The sequence below is a fragment of the Hyla sarda genome, chromosome 2, assembly GCF_029499605.1.
Source record: "Hyla sarda isolate aHylSar1 chromosome 2, aHylSar1.hap1, whole genome shotgun sequence".
NCBI classification, from domain to species: Eukaryota; Metazoa; Chordata; class Amphibia; order Anura; family Hylidae; genus Hyla; species Hyla sarda.
The window spans coordinates 57,192,299-57,218,715 of record NC_079190.1 but is presented as its reverse complement, the minus strand read 5'-3'; the positions used below and the strand labels follow the sequence as shown (position 1 = coordinate 57,218,715).

Below are 26,417 nucleotides of genomic sequence, written 5' to 3'. Positions count from 1 at the left end.
CAGTAGCACCTTTCCATAAATCCTGTGTCACTAGTCACTTGCAAAAGACTACAGCATAGCAAGATAGAGGACACAAGGACACACTCCGAGGAGGTAGAACAATCACACAGGTCCTGATCAGAGTAGACACTGGGTTTTTAACATGTGTGCTCAATTGGGGATTACCCTTTTAAATACTTGTCAATAAAAGTTACATTTTAGAGGGGTCTTTAATTGAGGGTCCTCCCTGGAGGGGGGGGGGGGGGGTGTCCCTCTAAAGGTTGTGCAATAATAAAATGCCCTGGGACTCGTCAGGGATTTGGGATATTTAAACCCAGTATATAGTTATCACTCCCCAGATATATCATTTAAATCTAGCAACAAATTAGAACCATAAATCATATTGAAGATCATAAAACATGCCGCTGTATAGCCCCTTTTCTTAAAGGGGTTATCCACCATAAGGTGATTTTAGTACCTTCCTGCCAGACAGTAATGGACGTGCTTAGAAAGGATCTGTGCTTGTCTTGGGACTAAATGGCTATGTTGTGAGATTACCATAACGCTGTGGCTATCTTTTTGTGAACTGGCTATTTCCTGTTGGAGTTCGTTCTCTCAAACCACAAATCCCATAGTTCCTTGTTTGTAAGTGTGAGGTAGTTTTTCTTCCTCCCACATATCAGCCACCCCAACCATTGAAACATGCCTGTGTTGCCTTCAGTGCAATAGACTTGTGTTCTGACCAGGGTGCCTCCAGCTGTTGCAAATTCTTGCAAAATGATCTCTCACCCAGTGGTCACTCCACCCATTGAAGCAAAAACAGGTTGCTTCTGAACACCTGACTAGTAATGTAATGTCTGAACTGCTCTGCAACCTGGGAAAACCTGAGACAACAGTCATTTTGTATACTGTTAAAAAAACATTTAGGGGCAAAGATCACAAAAGAATTGCAAGAGCACCATCAAACACAGGTACAGCGGGACATCGCTGCAGCCGGTGATAGGGTGAAGGCTCTGTGACGTCCCAACACCAGCAAGAACAGCGGAGGACAGTGAGGCAGTTCCTTAACAATGGGGGAACGGATGACGAAGGTAAGTTAAAGTTTACTATTTAATATTTGCAGCCCGAGCATTGTCTAGGTCAGTGGTCTTCAACCTGAAGACGTCCAGATGTTGCAAACATTTGCAACATCTGGAGGTCCGCAGGTTGGAGACAACTGGTCTAGGACTTATTTTTGGAGTAGGGCTTATATTGCAGCCCACCCCGATAATCCAGCTAGGGCTTATTTTTGGGGTAGGGTGTATTTTCGGGGAAACACGGTAAAAACTCATGACAATTGCGCTTTAAAGTGTACCTGTTGTTAACAAAAACTTTTTATATAACATAGATAGTAACATTATATGTATACATGTAATATAAATTGGTTAAATAATCTGTATATATTTGTCCCTACAGCTATTGTCTGTGTGTCTCTGTGAGGAGTCCAAATACAGGAAGTCTGGGTGGAGAAGAAGGGCTCTGTGCAATGAGGACAAGCAGGGCTCTGTGCAGTGAGTACAAGCGGGGCTCTGTACACTGAGAACAAGTAGGGCCTTGTAAACTGAGGACAAGCAGGGCTCTGTACACTGAGGACAAGCAGGGCTCTGTACACTGAGGACAAGCAGGGCTCTGTACACTAAGGACAAGCAGGGCTCTGTACACTGAGGACAAGCAGGGCTCTGTACACTGAGGACAAGCAGGGCTTTGTACACTGAGGACAAGCAAGGCTCTGTACACTGAGGACAAGCAGGGCTCTGTGCACTGAGGACAAGAAGGGCTTTGTGCACTGAGGACAAGCAGGGCTCTGTACACTGAAGACAAGCAGTGCTCTGTACACTGAGAACAAGCAGGGCTCTGTACACTGAGGACAAGCAGGGCTTTGTACACTTAGGACAAGCATGGCTCTGTACACTGTGGACAAGCAGGGCTCTGTGCACTGAGGACAAGAAGGGCTTTGTGCACTGAGGACAAGCAGGGCTCTGTACACTGAAGAGAAGCAGTGCTCTGTACACTGAGGACAAGCAGGGCTCTGTGCAGTGAGGCTCTGTGACACACTCCCGGCTCACACATCACCTTGATTGACAATCCAGGAGCCTGCACAGAGCCCTGCTTGTCCTCAGTGTACAGAGCCCTACTTGTCCTCAGTGCACAGAGCCCTTGCTGGTCCTCAGTGCTCAGAGTCCTGCTTGTCCTCAGTGTACAGAGCCCTGCTTGTCCTCAGTGTACAGAGCCCTGCTTGTCTTCAGTGTACAGAGCCCTGCTTGTCCTCAGTGTACACAACCCTGCTTGTCCTAAGTGCACAGATCCCTGCTTGTCCTCAGTGTACAGAGCCCTGCTTGTCCTCAGTGCACAGAACCCTGCTTGTCCTAGGTGCACAGAGCCCTGCTTGTCCTCAGTGTACAGAGTCCTACTTGTCCTCAGTGTACAGAGCCCTGCTTGTCCTCAGTGTACAGAGTCCTGCTTGTCCTCAGTGTACAGAGCCCTGCTTGTCCTCAGTGTACAGAGCCCTGCTTGTCCTCAGTGTACAGAGCCCTGCTTGTCCTCAGTGTACAGAGCCCTGCTTGTCTTCAGTGTACAGAGCCCTGCTTGTCCTCAGTGTACACAACCCTGCTTGTCCTAAGTGCACAGATCCCTGCTTGTCCTCAGTGTACAGAGCCCTGCTTGTCCTCAGTGCACAGAACCCTGCTTGTCCTAAGTGCACAGAGCCCTGCTTGTCCTCCGTGTACAGAGTCCTGCTTGTCCTCAGTGTACAGAGCCCTGCTTGTCCTCAGTGTACAGAGCCCTGCTTGTCCTCAGTGTACAGGGCCCTGCTTGTCCTCAGTGTACAGAGCCCTGATATACACATTTTTAACCAATGTATGTTACAAATATACATATAATATTATTATTTACATTATATCAAAAGTTTTTGTTGACAACAGGTACACTTTAAAGTATAGAAAAATTAGAACAAATAAATACATCCAACCAGTATTGCACACTGCTTTATTTATTGGCTGAATGTAAAAAAAACAGATGTCAAATAAAACCTTTTCATAGTTATTATATTCTGCCATTTACTCAGTCTATTCATGTCCTTGGCCTTATGCAGATAATTATGACTTATTTATAGAACCTTTTTACGTTTATTTCTTATAGGTAAAGCAGAAGACACCAATTCAACATCTGATGGTAAGTATCCAATTATGCATTTATTCCTATGTCCAAGATTGTAAACAATGTAAACAATCAGGGGATAACACTAGCACAACATCATTGGCTGATTCAGATGTCACAATGACGTAGACTCCTAGGTCAATATTCCCCAGAAATCCAGCATTAGACTAACAACATATTTACATGTGGTGTTCCTGCTGCACCAATAGCTGCCCTGTGGCTTTGGACTGTCTCAGGCAGCTTGGTAGCTAATGGTGTTGGGCCCACTCAAGGGACTTACTGGTGAATTAATTATGTTCATACTTTATTGCACAATTAATATATTTTCTTAAATTAATTATTCTAATGTTATATGTATATATGTTTTTCCATGTTACTGTACCTTTAATTGAGAGCAGTGAACCCCATGTGACCCTGCCTGCCAAAAGGAACCCCTAAAGTCTCCCATGTATAGTGTAGTGCAGGGGAGGAGTTAGTTAGTTCACCCTAGTGTGGCTCCTTAGCAACAGCTTAGCTCAGGTGAGCTTGACAGGACCCTAGCTACCAGGATTCAATCTTTTGTCTCACAAGTCAGTATAATTCTGTTAGTCCCAGCAAGGCAACATGGCTCCCAAAGGGTTACGCTGCACTCTCTCACCTAAAGCTAGCTGTAAGTGCATTTCCATCTGCACCCAGCTCAGTAAAGACAGGTATCTGTAACCTGACGTCGGTGTGTTTATTTACTGCCCGTGTCTGGCCCAGGGGAAGCTGTCCCAACTCTCGGACCATGTATAGCAGGGGTGTCAAACACCCGGCCCGCCAGACCTCTTCATGTGGCCCGCCGCCGGCCGCCAGCCTTCACCTTTAATCTCGCTTTAAAAAAAATAAAGAAAGCCGCCTCTTCAGCGCATGCGCGGCGATCCTCCTTCGGTCCCCCTGGTCCTCCGCCTCTATGGTTGTACGCATGGGACGTCAGTGACGTCCCATGCGTACAACCATAGAGACACGGGAGGAACAGGAGGACGGCAGGATCATCGCAGGAGGACGCGCGCAGGCCCTGGTAAGTGACCGGCGGCGCGTTATCTTCTTCAGCGTTCCGGTCACTGCTCGACCGGTCCTGGCACCTACCTCTATGGTCCATAGGCCATAGCAGTAGATGTGACCCCCGGCTGGAGGAGTGGTGACCGGATCACAGTGGGGGCAGCACACAGACATACAGCCTCCAGCCATACACTATATATGGCTGGAGGCTGTATGTCTGTGGGGAGGGAGGGAGGGGGGGTGCTGCCAACCTATTGTGGGGGGAACTTTACTGCCAACTAATGTGGGGGAACATGTTTGCAACTAATGGGGGGGAACATGCTGCCTACCTAATGTGGGGGAAACTATACTGCCAACCTAATGTGGGGGAACATGCTGCCAACTAATGTGGGGGATATGCTGCCTACCTAATGGGGGGGGAACTATACTGCCAACCTAATGTGGGGGAACATGCTGCCAACTAATGTGGGGGAATATGCTGCCTACCTAATGTGGGGGGAACTATACTGCCTACCTAATGTGGGGGGGAACTATACTGCCAACCTAATGTGGGGGAACATGCTGCCTACTAATGTGGGGGGATCATGCTGCCTACCTAATGTGGGGGGAACTATACTGCCAACCTAATGTGGGGGGAACTATACTGCCAACCTAATGTGGGGGGAACTATATTGCCAAGCTAATGTGGGGGGAACTATACTGCCAACCTAATGTGGGGGGAACTATACGGCCAACCTAATGTGGGGGGAACCCTACTGCCAACCTAATGTGGGGGAACATGCTGCCAACTAATGTGGGGGAACATGCTGCCTACCTAATGTGGGGGGAACAATACTGCCTACCTAATGTGGGGGGAACTATACTGCCAACCTAATGTGGGGGGAACTATACTGCCAACCTAATGTGGGGGAACTATACGGCAAACCTAATGTGGGGGGAACTATACTGCCAACCTAATGTGGGGGAACATGCTGCCAACTAATGTGGGGGAACATGCTGCCTACCTAATGTGGGGGGAACTATACATTGCCGTAGGAGGGGTAGTCTTATATGGCGAGTATATCCCAAAGTCTACATTTTAACTGTAAAAGTTGGGGGTCGTCTTATACACCCAGTCGTCTTATACGCTGGCATATACGGTATGTGGGGGGGGGGAGGGGTCCTACAGATACAACCGGCCCTTTGAGGGTGACCAAACTGCTGATGCAGCCCCCGATGAATTTGATTTTGACACCCCTGATGTATAGGATAACGGTGCCCTGGCATCATGAAGTGATAAGGTATTCTTACTAACACCCCATGGTTACATACATATTTAGTTTTAGAGTAATTTCACTATGTTTGAAACCTATTTACAGGAATGCAGCAGAAGAGAAGTTAGGTACAAGTTGAATGTAATAACTATGATTGGAAAGAGCTAGACCCCCATAGCAAGGGTGTACTTTATTGGCTGATGAGATGATAGTGGGCATGACATACCAGTGTAGGTCTATAAATACCCTAGCTTTCCACCGCTGGAAGCCATTGCTCATCACCTTCCTTAAAGGGGTACTCCGGCCCTAAACATCCTATCCAAAGGATAAGATGTCTGATCGCGGGGGTTCAGATGCTGGGACCCCCCAGATCTCCGGCACGCGACCCCTGTCATCCGGTGCATGGAGCAAACTTCACTCTGTGCCAGATGATGGCCGACCACAACCGTCACAGCCCCTCCATTCATGTCTATGGGAGGAGGCATGAAGGCTATGTACTACCCATTATACCCCCTACTATAGACATGAATGGAGGGGGCATGGCGTGACATCACGAACACGGAGACTCCAGGCTTCCGTGTTCAGAATACTGTGGTGCCGGCCCAGATATCGCAGGGGGTAACAGAATAAAACATCTTATCCCCTATCCTTTGTCACCTATTGCTGATGGGCTATAAGGAGAGCCTCCAATGGCCTCAAGGTTTGCCAGCCACAGGCTGGGTCTCATAGGTTGTCAGCATGTAAATGACAGTATGTAGTACACAGCAGTACACTCCCCTTGCACTATAAAGCCCTTTATTATTTATATAAAGAAAAATAAAACAAACCTCACACAATGGTTATCACCGAGTTCGTAACAACTCATACTTTGAATGAGTATGCTAAATTTATTCCACATGGTGAACGCCATTGGGAAAAAATAAAAAAGCCCAAATTTCTGGTCACCTTGCCCCCACAATAGTGTAACAAAAATGATCAAAAAGTACTACAAAAATAGTACCAATAAAAACTGCAGCTCAACCTGAAAAACTTTTTTTGTATTAAGTGATTTATTAAACTCCTTGAGGGGTGTAACACCTTAAACTTCGCATATGAAGGTACGGAAAACATTGTATGCATAACAAAATAGAGCAAAAAAAGAGAAAAGGCAATCACAAAGGATCCCTATACATTAAAAAAAAACAGATGTTATTCTGGTAGCAAAGAAAAAGAAAAAAAGGGGGGAATATATATATATATATATATATATATATATATATATATACAGTGTATATATATATATAGTGTTGAGCGGCATAGGCCATATTCGAATTCGCGATATTTCGCGAATATATGGACGAATATTCGTCATATATTTGCTAAATTCGCATATTCGTAATATTTGCGTTATATTTTCGCATATGCGAAAATTTGCATATGCAAAAATTAGCATAAACGGAAATTCGCATATGCGAAAATTAGCATATGCAAAAATACGCCAGTCTCACACAGTAGTATTAGAGCCTTCTTTACACCACACAAGAGAGGGATGATCACTGTGATATGTACTGTGAAAAAAACGAATATTCGTAATTACGAATATATAGTGCTATATTCGCGAATATTCACGAATATGCGATATTCGCAAATAAAATTTGCATTGCGAATATTCGCGAGCAACACTAATGTATAACTGGTAGTTGACATGGGAGCATGCACATAGGACCAAATTACAAAAAAATCACGTTGAACATTAATTGTAATGTGAGATGATGTTTGTTCTTAAATTAAGACCATGTAAATTTAATATTGTAAATTATATATCCAAAAAACATTCGATTACGATTTTCTCCCAGTCACCACCTCGTTTTGGCCTATATATTTTCTCTATACCATGAAATGAAAAAGAAGAAGTATCACCACCATGTTCATCCTGAAAGTGCTTAGAAGCACTGGAGATATTAACCCCGTCCTGCAGAATGCCTTATATAAACGGCGGATTGTGCAGGAATTTCGCACATTCCGACGTTTTATATAAGGCATTCAATTAACTCGGTGATGCGTGGCATCGCACGGGTTAACCTGCAGAAGCCCCGCTGTTACCAGCAGGAGATAACTTCTGCAAGCCCCACCGGGACCATCTATAGATCGTCCTGGTCAGCGATCACTGTGATTGGTCCCTGTGGACCAATCACAGTGTCTCAGCTGATGGGGGGTGAAAGTTCAGATCCCCCACTCTCCCCGCCCCTAGAAGTCGGGCAGAGCGGGGGAAGAGGACCCCGAGAGCTGCGGAGGGGGCCGCGGCACATACCTGGGACTGCCACAGGCAGTGGGTACCGGCGGCAGGCACAAGTGGAGGCGGAGGCATCAGAGGCAGCAATGAAGATCACTGTAAAGTGATCTTCACTGCTGGTTCTAAGAATTTCAAAACTACAACTCCCAGCATGCCCAGACAGCCTTGCAATATCTGCCCAGTGGTCTCCAATCTGTGCTCTTCCAGATGTTGCAAAACTACAACTCTCAGCATGACCAGATAGTCCAGGCATGCTGGGAGTTGTAGTTCTGTAACATTCGGCCCTTCAGATGTTGCCGAACTACAACTCCCAGCATGCCTGGGCAGTCTGGGTATGCTTGGAGTTTAAGTTTTGCAACATCTGGAGGGCTACAGTTTGGACACCACTACACAGTGGTCTCCAAATTGTTCTCGTGTGCCTCCAGCTGTTGCAAAACTATAATTCCCAGCATGCACTGACAGACCATGCATGCTAGGAGTTGTAGTTTTGCAACAGCTGGGGGTTTGCCCCGCCCACCCATGTGAATGTACAGGGTACATTCACACAGGTGGGGTTTGCAGTGAGTGAGCAAATTTTCCGCTGCAGCTCAAAATCCCAGCGGGAAACTTGCTGTAAACCCACCCCCCCGTGTGAACGTATCCTAAAAACACTACACCACCCTACACCTAAACAAAATAAAAAGTAAAAAACACTATATATACACATACCCCTACTCAGCCCCCCCCCCCCTTCCCCCCTCCCCAATATAAAATGAAAAACTTCTGGTAAGGCACTGTTTTCAAAATGGAGCTTCTAGCTGTTGCAAAACAACAACTCTCAGTATTGCCGGACATCCACTGACTGTCCAGGCATGCTAGGACTTTTGCAACAGCTGGAGGCACCCTGTTTGGGAATCACTGGCGTAGAATGCCCAGAAGTCCTCAAATGTGCAAGGCGCTCTCTCACTTCAGAGCCCTGTTGTATTTCAAGGCAACAGTTATATAGGGCCACATATGGGGTATTTCCGTACTCTGGAGAAATTGTCTAACAAATTTTGGGGGGCTTTTTCTCCTTTTACCCCTTATGAAAAGGTAAAGTTAGGGTCTACTCCAGCATGTTATTGTAAAAAAATATTTTTTTTTACACTAACTTGCTGGTGTTGCCCCATACTTCACAAGAGGTAAGAGGAAAAAAAGACCCCCAAAATTTGTAACACAATTTCTCTTGAGTACGGAAATACCCCATATGTGCACATAAAATGCTCTGCGGGCGCACAACAAGGCTCAGGAGTGCGAGCACCATGTACATTTGAGGTGATTTGCACAGTGGTGGCTGATCGTTGCAGCAGTTCTGACATAAACACACAAAAAAAGACACCCAGATGTCACCCCATTTTGGAAACTACACCCCTTAAGGAATGTAACAAGGGGTATAGTGAGCCTTGACACCCCACAGGTGTTTGAAGAATTTTCATTAAATTCAGAAGTGAAAATGAAAAATGTTTATTTTCACTGAAATGCTGGTGTTATCCCAAATTTTTCATTTTCACAAGGGGTAATTGGAAAAAAAAATTGTAACTCTGTTTCTCCTGAGTAAGAACATACCCCATATGTGGATGTAAAGTGCTCTGCTGGTGAACTACAATGCTCGGAAGAGAAGGATCACCATTTGGCTTTTGGAGAGAAAATTTGGCTGGAATTGAAGGCCATGTGCATTTACAAAGCCCCCATGGTGCCAGAACAGTGGAACCCCCCAGCATGTGACGCCATTTTGAAACTACACCCCTCATGTAATGTAATAAGGGGTGCAGTGAGCATTTACACCCCACAGATTTTTGTAACAAATTTCTATTTTTAAGGTAAAATTTTTAATATTTTTGTACTATGCACTTTTTAAAAAATAAAATGTATATATTTTTGTTGCCAAATAAAGTTTTATTGAAAATTTAACATGGTGCACAAATGAAGGCGCTTATGACTTATGCATGAGTGGCATTAAAGGAAGCACATCGTTGCCAGTCTAACCAACAGAACAAGTGAAGCCAATGTATAGGGCAGAAAATATGATAGTAGTCAGCTTTTGTAGAGAGTCCAAGGTGACAATATACAGACTGTAGGGTCTAACATCGTGCTGCAATATAGGTAGTCTTGGTAACGTAGACTAGGTATCTCAATGGGTAGCCACTTTATTTTACATAAACTTGTAAAACATAAACTGTATAAAACCTAAAAGGACAGGGGGAATAGAGGGGTGAGGGGAAAGAGGGAGGGGAATGAGAAGTGGTGAGGGGAGGGAAGGAGAGAAGGAAAAAGAAGGAAAAGGAAAGAGAGAAAGGTAGGTAGAGTGGAGAGAAGAAGGCAATCAGGATAGTCGGCTATCTCGCAAGCATCGTCATCTCCAGACTCCACAGCGCTCCATGGTATTCACCAGTATATCCCAGGCTCTGAGGAAGCGAGACTGGATGGTCGGTGTGGGGGAAGAGACAGGTCAATGTCACAGGCAGGGGTCTTAGGAATATTAAGTGGCTAAGTGCATGTTGTCGTAGTCTCTGGACGCTAAAAAGGCCGTCCAGGGGTTCCATACAGAGTAATGTTTCTCTATTTAGTGTTTGCTTTCCGCCATCAACTCCTCCATTCTACACAGGTATGCCACTTCCCGTAGCCAGGAGGAGACTGAGGGTGGGAGTTGGGATTTCCATAGTCGCGGTATAACGGCTCGAGCCGCCAGGAGTAGGAAGTATATCAGGTGGCTGGATCCTTTGGGGACATTGTCAGGGAGAATTGAGAGTAGTAGAGTCTCTGGTGTGTTTGGGATATGTACACCAGTAATGCGTGTTATGATATCTAGGACCTGACACCAGAAACCAGTGAGAGACGGGCATTGTAACCAGATGTGAAGCATTGTGCCCCCGGATCTCCCACATCTCCAGCAAGTATCAGTCACCCCTGGGTACATTTTGGAAAGCTGCGCCGGAACTATATACCATCTGGTCAGGATCTTGTAATTAGCCTCTTGTGCTTTGCAGGATATTGAGGTGCGGTGACATCGGTATAGAGCTCGGCACCAGTCGTCAGCAGGGATAGCGTGGCCCAATTCCTTCTCCCAGCCCTCACAGAAGGACAGGGAGCCATTGGTCGACACCTCCAGTAGGAGAGAATAAAGCGTGCTGACCGCCCGGGCTGACAGATTTTTGTAACAGTGGTCCTTTAAAATGAAAATTTTTATATTTCAATTGCACAGCCCATTCTTCAAAAAGTCTTTCAAATGCCAGTGGGGTGTAAATGCTCACTGCACCCCTTATTACATTCTGTGAGGGGTGTAGTTTCCAAAATGGGGTCACATGTGAGGGGGGGGGGTCCACTGTTCTGGCACCACAGGGGGCTTTGTAAACCCACATGGCCTCGACTTCCATTCCAAACAAATTCTCTCTCCAAAATCCCAATGGAGCTGCTTCTCTTCTGAGTATTGTAGTGCACCAGCAGAACACTTTTGTCAGGATTCGGCAGGCTGGAGGTGGATCCTCTGTGTCAGAGAGGGATTGGCGTGGACCGTGCCGGCGGACCGGTTCTAAGTTGCTACTGGTTTTCACCAGAGCCCGCCGCAAAGCGGGATGGTCTTTCAGCGGCGGTAGCAACCAGGTCGTATCCACCGGCAATGGCTCAACCTCTCTGACTGCTGAGATAAGCGCGGTACAAGGGATTAGGCAAGAGCAAGGTCGGATGTAGCAGAAGGTCAGGGCAGGCAGCAAGGATCGTAGTCAGGGGCAACGGCAAGAGGTCTGGAACACTGGCTTGGGATACACAAGGAACGCTTTCACTGGCACAATGGCAACAAGATCCAGCTAGGAAGTGAAGGGGAAGTGAGGTAATATAGGGAAGTGCACAGGTGAACACACTAATTAAAACCATGCGCCAATCAGTGGCGCACTGGCCCTTTAAATCGCAGAGAGCCGGCGCGCACGCGCCCTAGGGAGCGGGGCCGCACGCGCCGGGACAGCACAGGTGGGGAACGAGTCTGGTAAGCGGGTCGGGATGCGCACCGCGAGCGGGAGCGTCCCGCATCGCGAATCGCATCCCGACTAGGGACATTATCGCAGCGCTCCCGGTCAGCGGGTCTGACCGGGGCGCTGCGAACAGGAGAACGCTGCGAGCGCTCCGGGGAGGAGCGGGGACCCGGAGCGCTTGGCGTAACAACTTTACATCCACATATGGGGTATTTCCATTTCCAATAAATGGGGTTACAAATTTTGGGGAGCATTTTTTTCTATTACCACTTGTAAAAATTGTGAATTTTGGAAAAAAAAACAGCATTTTAGTGAAAAAAAAAAATCATTTACCCGTACCTCTCATCAAATAAACTTTTGATATATTTTAGATTAATGAATGTTGAATAACTTTCCAATAGCATGTTAATGAAAAATATGCTTCTTTCTATTGTATTTTTCCCGATCAGTCCTGTCAGCAAGCATTTCTGACTCATGCTGGAGTCCTAAACACTCAGAGCTGCCAGCCTGCTTTGTTCACAGCCAAACAGGCTGTGAACAAAGCAGGCTGGCAGCTCTGAGTGTTCTCCTTTGTGAACAAAGCAGACTGGTAGCTCGTAGTGTTTGGGACTCCAGCATGAGTCTGAAATGCTTGCTGCCAGGATTGGTAGGGAGACCCCTAGTGGTCATTTCTTCAAAGTGGAAAATTAAATAGAAGCATATTTTTTAATAACATGCAATTGTAAAGTTATTCTGCATACATTAATCTATAATATATCAAAAGTTTTTTTGATGAGAGGTACGCTTTAAGGCTCACTGTACCCCTTGTTACGTGCCTTGAGAAGTGCAATTTCCAAAATAGTGGGTCATGTGTTTTTTGCTGTTATGGAACCATAGGGTCTTCCTAAGTGCAACATGCCCCCCAAAAACCATTTCAGCAAAATTTGCTTTCAAAAAGCCAAATGTGGCTCCTTCTCTTCTGAGCATTGTAGTGCACCAGCAGAGCACTTGACGTCCACATATTTCCATACTCAGAAGAAATGGGGTTACAAATTTTAGGGAGCATTTTTTCCTATTACCTCTTGTAAAAATTGTAAATTTGGTTTAAAAAAACTGCATTTTAGTGAAAAAAAATGTTTTTCATTTACACATCCGAATTTAACGAAAAGTCGCCAAACACCTGTGGAGTGTTAAGGCTCACTGTACCCCTTGTTATGTTCCTTGAGGGGTGTAGTTTCCAAAATAGTATGCCATTTGTTTTTGTTTTTTTTTGTTTTTTTTGCTGTTATGGAACCTTAGGGGCTTCCTAAATGTGACATGCCCCCAAAAATCATTTCAGCAAAACTCACTCTCCAAAATCCCATTGTCACTCCTCCGCTTCTGAGCCCTCTGGTGCACCCACAGGGCACTTTACATACACATATGAGGAATTTCCTTACTTGAGAGAAATTGGGTTACACATTTTGGGGGGCATTTTTTCCTTTTACCCCTTGCAAAAATTCAAAAACTCAGCCTACAAGATTATGTTAGTGTAAAAAATTGAGATTTAGAATTTTCTCCTTCACTTTGCTGCTATTCCTGTGAAGCACTTAAAGGGTTAACAAACATTCTGAATGTCATTTTGTATACTTTGAGGGGTGCATTTTTTATAATGTGGGCATTTATGGGGTATTTCTAATATGAAGACCCCTCAAATCCACTTCAAACCTGAACTGGTCCCTGAAAAATGCCGATTTTGAAAATTTTGAGAAAAATTGGAAAATTGCTGCTGAACTTTGAAGCCCTCTGATGTCTTCCAAAAGTAAAAACATGTCAACTTTATGATGCAAACATAAAGTAGACATATTGTATATGTGAATCAATATATAATTTATTTCATATGTCTATTTTCCTTTCAAGTAGAGAGTTTCAAAGGAATTTTTCGCAAAGAAATTATGCAAGTATTCACGAAAATTTACCACCAACATAAAGTAGAGTATGTCACAAAAAACTATCTCAGAATCAGTATGATACGTAAAAGCATCCCACAGTTATTAATACATAAAGTGACACAGGTGACATTTGAAAAAAATGGCTCGGTCCTTAAGGCCAAAATGACCTCGGTCCTTAAGGGGTTAACATAATGTGGGTTAGATATGCTTCTGACGTGTTCTTGAATCCTAAGCTTCAAAAAAACGTTTCATACTTCCTATATATGACATTTTACATTATGTGCATATAATTCTATATACCACATGTGTCGTCTGGCAATTGATAAAGGATTTTATGGGCTATTTGTGATGGTCAGACAGCCCAGGTGTGAATACACACTTATCGGCAAATCTGCAAACCACACATCTAGATTTGCCACAAGGAAAAAATCCCTTTAACGCCAACCAGGTGTCCGAATGTGGTCGCAAAGTAGGCAACATACTAGGAGACAGTAAATTGAAGAGGGTAGGAGCCCTTCTGGATGAAAACTTACAACCATTTTTCAAGATTTTAGCCAGCTATGGATCCTGGTATAAAATGGGAAGATATTTCCTGATGATATTGATAATTTGCTGATATTCGTTACTAAAAGTTGTAACAAAAGAAACCTTTGATAACCTGTCTTCTTTGTTCACATTATGCGATTTAGGCGCAAGAAGCGTTTCTCTATTCTTGCTGTTAACTATAGATCGAGCCTCTATCTTTAAGTCTAGAGCTGACTACTGCGGCTTCTTGATTGTATGAATGAATGGATGAACTATTGCGTTTGGCCCGGGTAAACTTCCCAACGGGAACAGATTTGATTATGTGTTGAGGGTGGCAAGACTCTGCTCTCAGTAAAGTGTTGCCGGCACTTGGTTTTCTATAAGTGCATGTCTGTATTTTGCCATTTTCCCCTAAGAGAATGCTATCTAAAAAAAAAGGAAGAGGGGAAAATGGCGCCCCCATTGACGCTCCCATTCTTTGTATGTAGAATTAATCCTCAAACATGAAAAAATTGTGTGACAAAATATAATGTAATTCCTCCAGTGTAAATGATTTCAATTTAGGACTGTGGTTAGAAAATAAATCCATGATATCAGATATCGCTTTCACAGAAAGTGGATGTGGTAATAATGAATACAAAGATTCAATATCCATAGTGAACCAGGAGTATGAGGACTTCCACTCAAGCTGGCTGATGATGGACAAGTGCTGGGTGTCCTAAATGTGACTTGGACAAAAGGGGCTGGAGGATAGAGTCCACCCACTCACAGAAATGTTGGTTTAAAGAGCTGATGCTCGCCACGATGGGTCTCAGGTGGCGGGAATCGGCCCTTATGAACCTTAGGTAGTGACTGGAATACCGGGGTGACGGGATTAGATACCAAAATATAGTCAAATTGTTACTGAGAAATGACCCCCATGTGTAATCCAGTGTTCAGAAGCTAGGTAAGATCCTGTGTGAACATCACAGTAGGATCATAGCTCAAATGACTGTACATTCTTTAACATCATCTAAGAGGGCTCTATTCAAATTACAATAAAGTGACCTATTAATACATAATAATTCGTACACCTGGTTGGCATTAAAGGGAATTTTTTCCTTGTGGATCCATCCCTGGCTAAAATCTTGAAAAATGTTTTCAATTTTTCGTCCAGAAGGGCTCCTACCCTTGGCAATTTATTGTCTCCTAGTATGTTGCCTACTTTGTGACCACATTCTGACACCTAGTTGGCATTAAAGGGATTTTTTCCTTGTGGCAAATCTAGATGTGTGGTTTGCAGATTTGCCGATAAGTGTGGATTCACACCTGGGCTGTCTGACCATCACAAATAGCCCATAAAATCCTTTATCAATTGCCAGACGTCACATGTGGTATATAGATTTATGTGCACGTCATGTCAATTGTCATATATAGGAAGAACGAAACGTCTTTTGAAGCTTAGGATTCAAGAACACATCAGAAGCATATATAACCCACAATCTGTTAATATCTCCAGTGCTTCTAAGCACTTTCAGGATGAACATGGTGATACTTCTTCTTTTTCATTTCATGGTATAGAGAAAGTATATAGGCCAAAATGAGGTGGTGACTGGGTGAAAACTTTCCGGAATCGGGAAGTTTTTTGGATATATAATTTACAATGTTATCAACCACATGGTCTTAATTTAAGAACAGACATGTGCATGCTCCCATGTGAACTACCAGTTATATATATTTTTCTTTTTCTTTGGTACCAGAATAACATCAGTTTTTTTAATGTATAGGAATCCTTTGTGATTGCCTTTTCTCTTTGTTTGCTCTAGTTTGTTATGCATACAATGTTTTCCGCACCTTCATATGCGAAGTGTAAGGTGTTATTCACTATGTCTGGCCTTTAGCCCCTTATGGACCAGGTGTTTTTCCTTTTTTTGGCACTTTCACTTTTTTCCTTCTTACCTTTAAAAAATCATAACTCCAAAAAAAAATCCAAATTATGTCTTATTTTTTGCGCCACCTATTCTGCTTTTTACCCAAAAATCTTCGACGAAACATTGAAGAAAAAACACTATTTTGTAAATTATGGGGGCTTCCGTTTCTAAGCAGTACATTTTTTGGTAAAAATTACACCTTCTCTTTATTCTGTAGGGCCATACGATTAAAATGATACCCTACTTATATAGGTTTGATTTTGTCATACTTCTGGAAAAAATCATAACTACATGCAGGAAAATTTATATGTTTAAAATTGTCATCTTCCGACCCCTATACCTTTTTTTATTTTTCCACATCTGGGGCGGTATGATGGCTAATGTTTTGCACTGTGATCTGAAGTTTTTAGTGTTATCATTTTTCTATTGATAGGACTTTTTGATCGCTTTTTATTCATTTTTTCATGATATAAAAAGTGACCAAAAGTACACTATTTTGGACTTTGCATTTTTTTTTGCATGTACGCCATTGACCGTGCAGTTTAATTAACGATATGTTGTTATAATTCGGATATTTCCGCACGCGGCGATACCACATATGTTTATTTTTACTTACACAGTTTTTTTTTATGGGAAAAGAGGGGTGATTCAAACTTTTATTAGGGAAGGATTAAATTATCTTTATTCACTTTTTTTTCGTTTTGCAATGTTATAGCTCCCATAGTGGACTATAACACTGCACACACTGATCTTTTACATTGATCAATGGTTTCTCATAGGAAACCATTGATCAATGATTCTGCCGCTTAACTGCTCATGCCTGGATCTCAGGCACTGAGCAGTCATTCGCGATCGGACAACAGGAGGCAAGGTAAGGGACCCCCCTGCTGTCCTACAGCTGTTCGGGATGCCGCGATTTCAGGGGGTAGTTTAGTTTAACTTTAGACGCAGTAATCAACTTTGAACGCTGTGTCTAAAGTGTTAATAGCTATTAGCCACGGGTCCTGGCCGTTGCTAGGTGCCGGTCCTGGCCGCTGCTAGGTGCCGATGCCATGGCCCCGCGTTATAGAACGGGAGCGGACTCAGGATGTAGCAGTACGTCCTTACTCCTTAAGAGGTTAAAGGGTTAATGGAATGTCTTCAATCACCTTTTGGCCTAACCTGTGAATCACCACATAAATACATGTGTGTCAATCACTTTGCATCAGTCTGACGAAGGGTGACGTGACCTGAAACGCGGTACTGCCATCTCCGCGTGTCGATATGTGTGCTTATCCTTTCCTGTGTTTTAACCTCCAATAAATCTGAAGATACTTCAGCGCTGGTTCCTGTTCTTTTATTGCTTGTTTCCTGTGGGGATTACCGTGCGCTTGGGATAAGTGAAACTGACATCCACTCTCTGTTGTCCTTGAGGGGTAGTTAAGGGGTTGTTTCCTATGTTTTTGTGCACCTAAACTTCTTTGCAAACCCAATATGTTGCCTGAAAATCCCCCCCAATAAGAAGGACTCAAAATCTATTGCAGAGAGAGAGGGAAAGAGAGCAGTGTGTGTTACACAGAAAAGCATTTTTAAAGCAGCGATTCACCTCAAGGCCAAATCCAGCCTAGAGGCACTGATAGGGAAGGGAGGGCGATTGAGAGAGAGAGTGCAATTTTGGGTGTACTACACAGCGACTGTGTGCTGCAGCACTGGTGTGTACAACAGCTAAAAAGCTAATAGTAGCCAGCCAGTTATGGTGAGCAGAGCATTAAAAGCCATAATCACCTGCTATTAGTGCCTAATACAGGTTGCGTGGCGGAGCATATTGTCTTCTATTAAGTACAACCTGTGCATACATAGGTGATGTACGATTTTGTACCTGTTAAAAGTCTTAAGGGCCTACTTACTGTGACAAGCCAGCCAAAATTACACACCTGCTGCTGTTGTAGACAAATACTGTTTTAAGTGTAGCGGAGCGTGTTGTGCTCCCCTCATAAGTGCATACCTCGTACGTACATCTACGTGGTGTACCATTTTGTTCCTGTTAAAGTCTTAAGGGCCTAGTTACTGTGAAAGGCCAGCCAAAGGCAAACACCTGCTGCTGTTTTAGATAAATACTGTTTTAAGTGTAGTGTAGCGTATTGTACTCCCCTCATAAGTGCATACCACGTACGTACATCTACGTGGTGTACCATTTTGTTCCTGTTATAGTCGTAAGGGTCTACTTATTTTGAAACGCCAGCCAAAAGTACACACCTGCAGGGTTTGTAGACAAATACTGTTTTAAGTGTAGTGGACCATATTGTACTCCCCTCATAAGTGCATACCACGTTTGTACATCTATATGGTGTACCATTTTGTTCCTGTTAAAGTCTTAGGGCCTACTCACTGTAGCGTATTGTACTCCCCTCATATTCGCACTAATCATGTCAGGCAGAAAAGTGCCAGGACATGCACAGAGGAATGGCAGAGGCCTAAATTCATCAGGCGCAGGCAGAGGTCGCAGCAGACTAGGGGTGAGTGGCCTGAGCTCCCGGTATCAGCTAGCGGTCGTGTCTTGACCAGCAACCTATCTGCCTTCATTGGTTGGCTAACTCGGTCATCCACTTCATCACAAGTGACATTTGACACCCCCAGTCAACAGTCAGTGGGTTTCTCAGACACAACCCTCAGTTTGCATGGCCCAGGAGCAGTCCCTGTCCTATGCTGTTCCCTCCCCCACAGGTGTATCGTATGCTGTGGCTTCAGCTCCACTATTTAGTGAGGACAATCTACTAGAGGACAGTCAGCAGCTACTTCCTGGCCAAGGAGTGGAGGAGACATCCGCCACTTCCTCCGCTAGGTGGACAAGTAGTGATGAGGAGAGTGGCGTGGGAGGTGGTGTTGCAAGCGTTCTGGCTCCTGAAGCAAACACTGTTGAGGAACCTGAGGAGGACATCAGTGACATGCAGACACAACTCGTTGATGATGAAGTCGATCGCACTTGGGAGCCGGGTGCAGAAGGGGCTTTATCATCATCAGGAGAAGAGGTTGCCGCAGGTTGCCCCTGAGGCAGCAGCTGAGCCAGCAAGGTGGCAGAAGTGGGAAGTCTGGAGGCAAACGTGCCCGGGGTAGACCACCTGCTTCGACTCCAGGCTGTGTCATTCTGTCACCATATGGTCTCCTCTTGCTGCTGCCACTTCCAGGCTTGGTCATTCTGCCACATTTTGATCTCCTCATGCTGGTGCCACCTCCAGGCTGTGTCATTGTGCCACCATGTGGTCTCCTCATGCTACTGGCACATTACATAAAAACATTTTATGTTAATCTATTTAAAATCTTCAATTAAAATGTTAAAATACATATTTAATCTTTTCATTTGTGAGGCCCTATGGTCTTGTCAGACTTCTGCCACCTCCAGGCTTGGTCATTCTGCCACATTTTGGTCTCCTCATGCTGGTGCTACCTCCAGGCTGTGTCATTGTGCCGCCATGTTGTCTCCTCATGATGCTGGCACATTACATTAAAAAAATTATTTTCATCTATTTAAAATCTTCAATTTAAAATATAAATTTAATCTTTTCAATTGTGAGGCCCAATGGTCTTGTCAGGCTGCTGCCACCACAAAGCTTGGGAGTTGTAGTCCCTCTTGTGTGTGTATACTAGTGTTTACAAACCAGTGTGCCTCCAGCTGTTGCAAAACTACAACTCCCAGCATGCCCTGACAGACTTTGGGCATGCTGGGAGTAGTAGATTTGCAACAGCTGGAGGCACACTGGTTGGGAAACACTGTTCTAGCCTATTCAGCATACACATCATGTTACACCAGTGTTTCCCAACCAGTGTGCCTCCAGCTGTTGCAAAACTACAACTCCTAGCATGCCCAAAGGCTGCCAGGGCATGCTGGGAGTGGTAGTTTTGCAACACCTGGAGGCACCCTGGTTGGGAAACACTGGTGTATGCCCTACAGAGGTGTGGTGAACTACAACCCCCAGGAGACTACAGAGGAAGCATGCTGGTGTTATACCACAGACTGAAGACTCCTGAATGACACACGCTGGGAGTTGTAGTCCCGATTGTGTGTGTATGACAGTGTATCCCCACCAGGGCTCATTATATTAGTGTGCTGTGTATAAGGGGGCCGACCCAGGAAAATATTAGGATGGGTAAAGGGCGGAACAAAAAAAAATTGGAGCTGCCCCAAACCAGCAAGGCATGTGGTATGCTGGGATTTGTAGTTTTCAGCACAGCAAGAAACAGGAAATAGAAGCAAAGATAGGAAAACAAAGTGGGGGATAAAAAGACAACAAAGAACGGAAATAGAGTCGCATAAACAACAAGAATAGAAATGAAACAAAACAAATAGGGTAAGTCAAAAACGGAAAAACACGTTGACCACCGGAGTACCCCTTTAAGTGCTCTACACTCCTATTGAGGCTCTCTGTAGCCCAAAAATAGCTGTTTTTAATAGCAATTTGCCGCAAATAAATTCGGACCGACCCAAATTTTTCCAGAAAATTTGGCAAATCGGGCAAATCAAATTTTTCAAAAACTCCCTCATCTCTAGTTAAGAGTACCTTAGTAACTTAGCTCTGCTTCTTGTGTACCTGTGAACTTGAAATAGTCAGAACATTTTTTAGAAGCTTCCAGGCTACTACTGAACTTTGCTTACATTCCAGCAAACTACATAAAGAGCCTGAAGCTACAGTCATGTGTGTGTGCGTATATATATATATATATATATATATATATATATATGGTGTACCTTCCCTCTTATCTGAAAACTAATTCTAAATCAGTGGCCACCACCCATGCATGTAATTCATGTTGCCTTAGGTTAGGGTGTGGGATGCCTATACAAGAAATTTTTTATGTTTGAAGAGGTTGTTCCATCAGGACATTACCTTTGATATGCCTTGTTATGACTGTAACACAGCATGCACAGACAGAAGTGTAGCTTTTGGGCCCCAATGCAAAATCTGCAACAGAGCCCCATTTGCTAATTTTGATACTGGTCTCTTATGGGGAAGACGTGCTTTGGGGCCCCCTTAGGCACCAGGGCCCCGATGCGACTGCTACTTCTATAGCTGTGCCCAGCCTAAATAACGCCAGCCTGTTACCACCTATGCCCAGGAGTGCTATTTTTGATGCTCCAGGCCTTTTGGTATCTGCACCCCTGTGCGCTAGCTGGTTTTGTGGCTAATGCTAAGCCCTGGCTTAGTAATGGACTCTGTCTATAAGATGGCTTCCACTACTAAGCCTGTTAATTTAAGAAAAAAAAACCTTGTATATGTACGCCCACTGCCCTATGGGGACTAAAAAAATTGTAAAAAATAAAATAAATAGAAAAGTAAATAAATATATATTAACCCCTTCCCTAATAAAAGTTTAAAATCATCCCCTTTTCCCATTTTTCAAAAAAATTAATAAAACCTAAACATATATGGTATTGCTGCGTGCATAAATGTCCGACCTATTAAAATATAATGTTATTCAAACCGCACGGTAGAAGGCGCAAACATAAAAAATTCCAAAGTCCAGAAATGCGTATTTTTGGTCACTTCATATACTAGAAAAAAAGGAATAAAATACGATCAAAAGGTGCCATCAAAATTAAAATGTAAATCCTATAGATTCCTTTTAGGGAATGCAAAAGTACACTTGTTTTACCATATACCCTTTTAAAATAATTCCCATAAGCTTTATTGTTATACAAAATTTCACAAACTTTAAAAATTCTGAGCACCAGCCATATATTTTGAAATACACTATTGTAGCTAAATCAGGATATCATTCCTCATTAGTAGCTTTATCTGTTGTTTTATATATATTGCACTGAACGATTGTGTCTGCAGTACACACTCTATCCTCAGGCTATGCTCATTTGTTTAAAATCTTCCTTCTCTGCCCCCTCGACATTTTTCGCTACATATGTAACTTTATCAAGAGGTAGCGGGCATCTGAGCGTGGATGCCATATCTGGGGTATTTGTACACTCCTGTAATGATGTCACCACTGCTTGCCTTCAAGATTCAGCCTATGGTGACTCGTATTCTTCTTAACAATATCCCCTGATTGGTTAATTCTTTGAATGACATCAACAACCTCCAATCAAGTTAGTTCTATTACAGGCCAATCACATGTGTATCACATTCCACTAGCACTATTGGTTGAATGTTGCGGACATCATCTGCGCAATCTCGAATGTGCGATGGGTTTGTTAATTTGCAGGTGATTCTCATCTGCGCACTCATTCACTTGTGCGCGAGCTCTTTGTAAGTCGCCGTCAAGCCTGTCTGCGCAGGCGCCTCTATTCTGACAGCCGGCTTCTTACTGTCATGCTGAAGCTGCGCAGTAAGTCCTGCGTTTGAACTATGATCAGTTCCATGGTCTCTAGTGGAAAATCAAGATCCCCACATGTATTGGGATTCATCATGTATTAACCCATTGATGGACAAATTACTGTCTTTTTGTTTACATTTGTTGCCTATTATAGTTTTTTCTTGTTTCCCCTATGAGTATCTCACATTGAGAGCTCCTTTATATTGCCTCTTATATTGCCATATTAATATCCCTATACCCCATCAGGTTGTATGAATATAGTTTATTTTTTTATTTTTTTTATTGGTCCACATATTTAGTAGTGTCACTAATGGTGACTATCCCCTTTTTATCTTGCGATTATCTTGTTTCATGTCTTATTTTGGTTATCCTGCATTTATTTTATCTATTTGTGTTTATTATGTTTCATTTACAGGCGACCAGGGGGGGATCTCTCCATTTAAGTATGGCCAATACTTGTTTGCAATTTTGTTCATACGTGCCTATGCATCGAACTTATTTAGTTTTTGGTATCGACACTTTATCTCTGAGTTATTCTGATCTAGGTGTAGCTCTGGCTCTAGCAAAGGCTTTGTGCAGAACTTTCTTAGCATATCCCCTAGTAGTAAAGCAGTAGAATAAAAGATTACATTCATCCATGAAGGCCTCCTCACTTGAGCAATTTCATCTCACTCTTAAATATTGTCCCACCGGGATACCATTTTTGAGTGGTCTCGGGTGGTGACTTCTCCATTCAAGAAAACTGTTAGTGGTTGTTGACTTCATGTAGATTTTTGTTTGTACGCTGCCTCCATACCAAAATGGGATCTCCAAATTAAAAAAAATAAAAAATTAAGTGACTGTGCTTGTATTTCTGACATGAAGTGCATCCCAATCTGATTAGTGTTAAGTGTTTGGACAAACTCAGAGAATAGAGTGCTGGTGCCACCTCAAAACAAAAGAATGTCATCGATATAACGACCCCAAAATAAGATGTGTTAGGTTAAATCCTTGTGTGTCTTCCCACCACCCTAAAATTAAGTTTGCAAAATTCGGTGCACAAGCTGTGCCCATTGTGGTACCTCTTCTTTGTAAATAAAAGTGCCCATCGAATACAAAAAAATTGTGTGACAACAAAAAAAATGTAGTGTACTGACAAAATTATTGTGACTGGAGAACTGTGTTTCTCTAGTGCACAAATAGTGTTCAACCACCTTAATTCCTAATTGATGCTGTATGTTCATGTAAAGAGCCTCCACATCTAAACTTGCAATATAAGTGCTTGGCGGGAACAAGATCTCTTCAAGTCTGGAGACAACGTCTCTGGTGTCCTTTATGTAGAAGGACAAAGAAGTCACAAAAGGAGCTAAGATATGGTCAACGTATAGGCTGATTCCTTTTGTTAGATTTTCATTCCCTGACTCTATAGGACGGCCGGGGACAGGGCTTTTTTGTTTGTGCAGTTTTGGCAAAGGGTAAAACATAGCCAGGGTGGGCTTTCCATTGAACATTACTTCCATTTAACTGTGTCATTCAGCCACTGTATGGTGTCCTCTTGCTTCAGCCTCATCCAAGCTGTGTCATTCAGCCACTATATGGTCTCCTCATGCTGCCACCACCTCCACGCTGTGTCATTCAGCCACTATATGGCCTCCTCATGCTGCTAACACCTCCACGCTGTGTCATTCAGCCACAATATGGTCTCCTCATGCTGCCACCACCTCCACACTGTGTCATTCAGCCACTATACGGTCTCCTCATGCTGCCAACACCTCCATGCTGTGTCATTCAGCCACTATATGGTCTCCTCATGCTGCCAACACCTCCACGCTGTGTCATTCAGCCACTATATGGTCTCCTCATGCTGCCAACACCTCCACGCTGTGTCATTCAGCCACTATATGGTCTTTTCATGCTGCCAACACCTCCACGCTGTGTCATTCAGCCACTATATGGTCTCCTCATGCTGCCAATATCTCCATGCTGTGTCATTCAGCCACTATATGGTCTCCTCATGCTGCCAACACCTCCATGCTGTGTCATTCAGCCACTATATGATCTCCTCACACTGATGCCACCTCCAGTCTCTGTGATTGTGTCGCTCTGCGGCAGTGATTTTAATAGCGATGCCGGTAATCTGCATGTTATTATGAATAACAGTATTATTTTACTACCCCAGCATACTCCATATGCATGTTAGAACACAGCAAAGTGTTCTACACCCCTATAGAGGCTGTCTGTAGGCTAGAAATAGTTGTTTTTAATATAGATTCACCATGAATAAATTCTGATGGAACCAAATTTTTTCAAAAAATTCGGCGAATTGTCCGAATCAAATTTTTCAAAAGTTCGCTCATCTCTAATGTGGACCAATAAATCATAAAAAATAACTATATTCATACAACCTGATGGGGTATAGGGATATTAATATGGAATAACTGAGAGGCAATATAAGGGAGCTCTCAATGTGAGATACTCATAGGGGAAACAAGAAGTAGTAAAATAAAATAAAACCTATATAAATTAGGTATCCTTGTAACCGTATGAACCTACAGAATAAAGATAAGGTGCCATTTGTACTGAAAAGTACACTGCGTAAAATCAGAAGCCCCCAAAATCTACAAAATGGCGTTTAGTTTTTTTTTCCAATTTTGCCCCACAACTGCTTTTTTTCTTGTTTCCCGTGTAGATTTTGTGGTGAAATGATTAATAATATTACAAAGTAAAATTGGTGGCACAAAATATGGGTCTGTAGGTGGAAAATTGAAAGTTTTATGATTTTTAGAAGGTGATGAGAAAAATAACAAAAATAAAAAAAATAAAAAATGGCCCGAGAGGGAAGGGGTTAAGGTCCAAGCCCACATTGACCTTAAGAACTAGGCCAATTTTCATATTTGCACTTTCTTTTTTTCATCTCCCCCTCCTAAAAATCATAACGCTTTTAATTTTGCACCTACAGACCCATACAGGGGCTTGTTTTTTGCGCCACCAATTGTAATTTGTAATGAGATCAATCATTGCAAGGGCATGCTGGGAGTTGTAGTCATGCAGCAGGGGTAGGTGACAAGCTTGTCGCCCGCCCCACTGCAGTACTACAACTCCCAATATGTACTTACTGCAAGGGCATGCTAGCAGTTGTAGTTGTGCAGCAGGGGCAGGTGAAAAGCCTGTCACCCGTCCCCGCCACAGGACAACAACTCCCAGCATGCCCTTACAGTAAGGGCATGCTGGGTGTCGTAGTCATGCAAAGGGGGCAGGTGATAAGCTTGCCAGGGAGGCAGGCGGCTTGTGCACTGCTTCCTGGCTTCCCAGCGGGGAAAATGAAATTACAGCACTGTAACTTAGAATTTCCTGCTGGCAGCTGTGATTGGCCAGAAGGTCTGGACCAATAACAGGTCTGCCTGGGAAATATGAAATTACAGTGCAGTAATTTCATTTTCCTGTTAGTTGGCTCCGCCCCCGGCCACTCACCCCCATCTATCACCTGCCCGCTAGGTATTGCAGAACTACAACTCCCAGCATGTCCTCACTGTAAGAGCATGCTGAGAGTTGTAGTTCTTCAATACCTAGCGGGCGGGTGGCTGGAGAGTGGAGCTGCACAAAAAGTCGCACAAAAGTCGCAGGTGAGGGTTTGCGACTTTGTTTTGCTTACGTATACACTTTTTTTTGCTTACCCACAAAAGTCGCACAAAAACTTGCTTAGGCACACATGCGACTTTTTGTGCGACTTTTGTAAGCAAAAAAAAAACTAACAAAAAATAAATAAAAGAACTGTCTAAATCCCTTGATAAATGTCCCTCATGGGCTTTTTGAAGTCTTAGAATTAGACAGTTCTTTTGCAATATACCAAAAAGTTATTTTCTACTCCCATATACAGTAGGTTAAAGTCTGTGCCATATACGTGTTCCTTGTGCCATTCCTTGTGTCACTCCCCCGTGCCGCTCGGCCAGTGATTGGTGGAGAGGCGCTGTGCCATCACGTCTACAGCTCCGGTCGACTCTGATGAAGCAGATTGTCAGCGGATACATACCTGAGATGGAGTGCCCAGATCTTGGAGCTACGAGGGAGTGGTGGAAGGTGCACTATGGTGA

The 26,417-nt window shown here is 43.6% G+C and overlaps 1 long non-coding RNA gene across 2 annotated transcripts in view; it reads left to right on the top strand.

Annotated features, from left to right (window-relative positions):
- LOC130358522 (uncharacterized) overlaps positions 1 to 26,417 on the top strand; it is a 256,402-nt gene that overhangs the window by 185,614 nt on the left and 44,371 nt on the right. For both annotated transcript variants that reach the window (XR_008889551.1, XR_008889550.1), the window contains exons 4-6: positions 907 to 1,070; positions 1,435 to 1,529; positions 3,157 to 3,189. This is a non-coding gene — a long non-coding RNA (uncharacterized LOC130358522). The remainder of the gene's footprint in view (positions 1 to 906; positions 1,071 to 1,434; positions 1,530 to 3,156; positions 3,190 to 26,417) is intronic.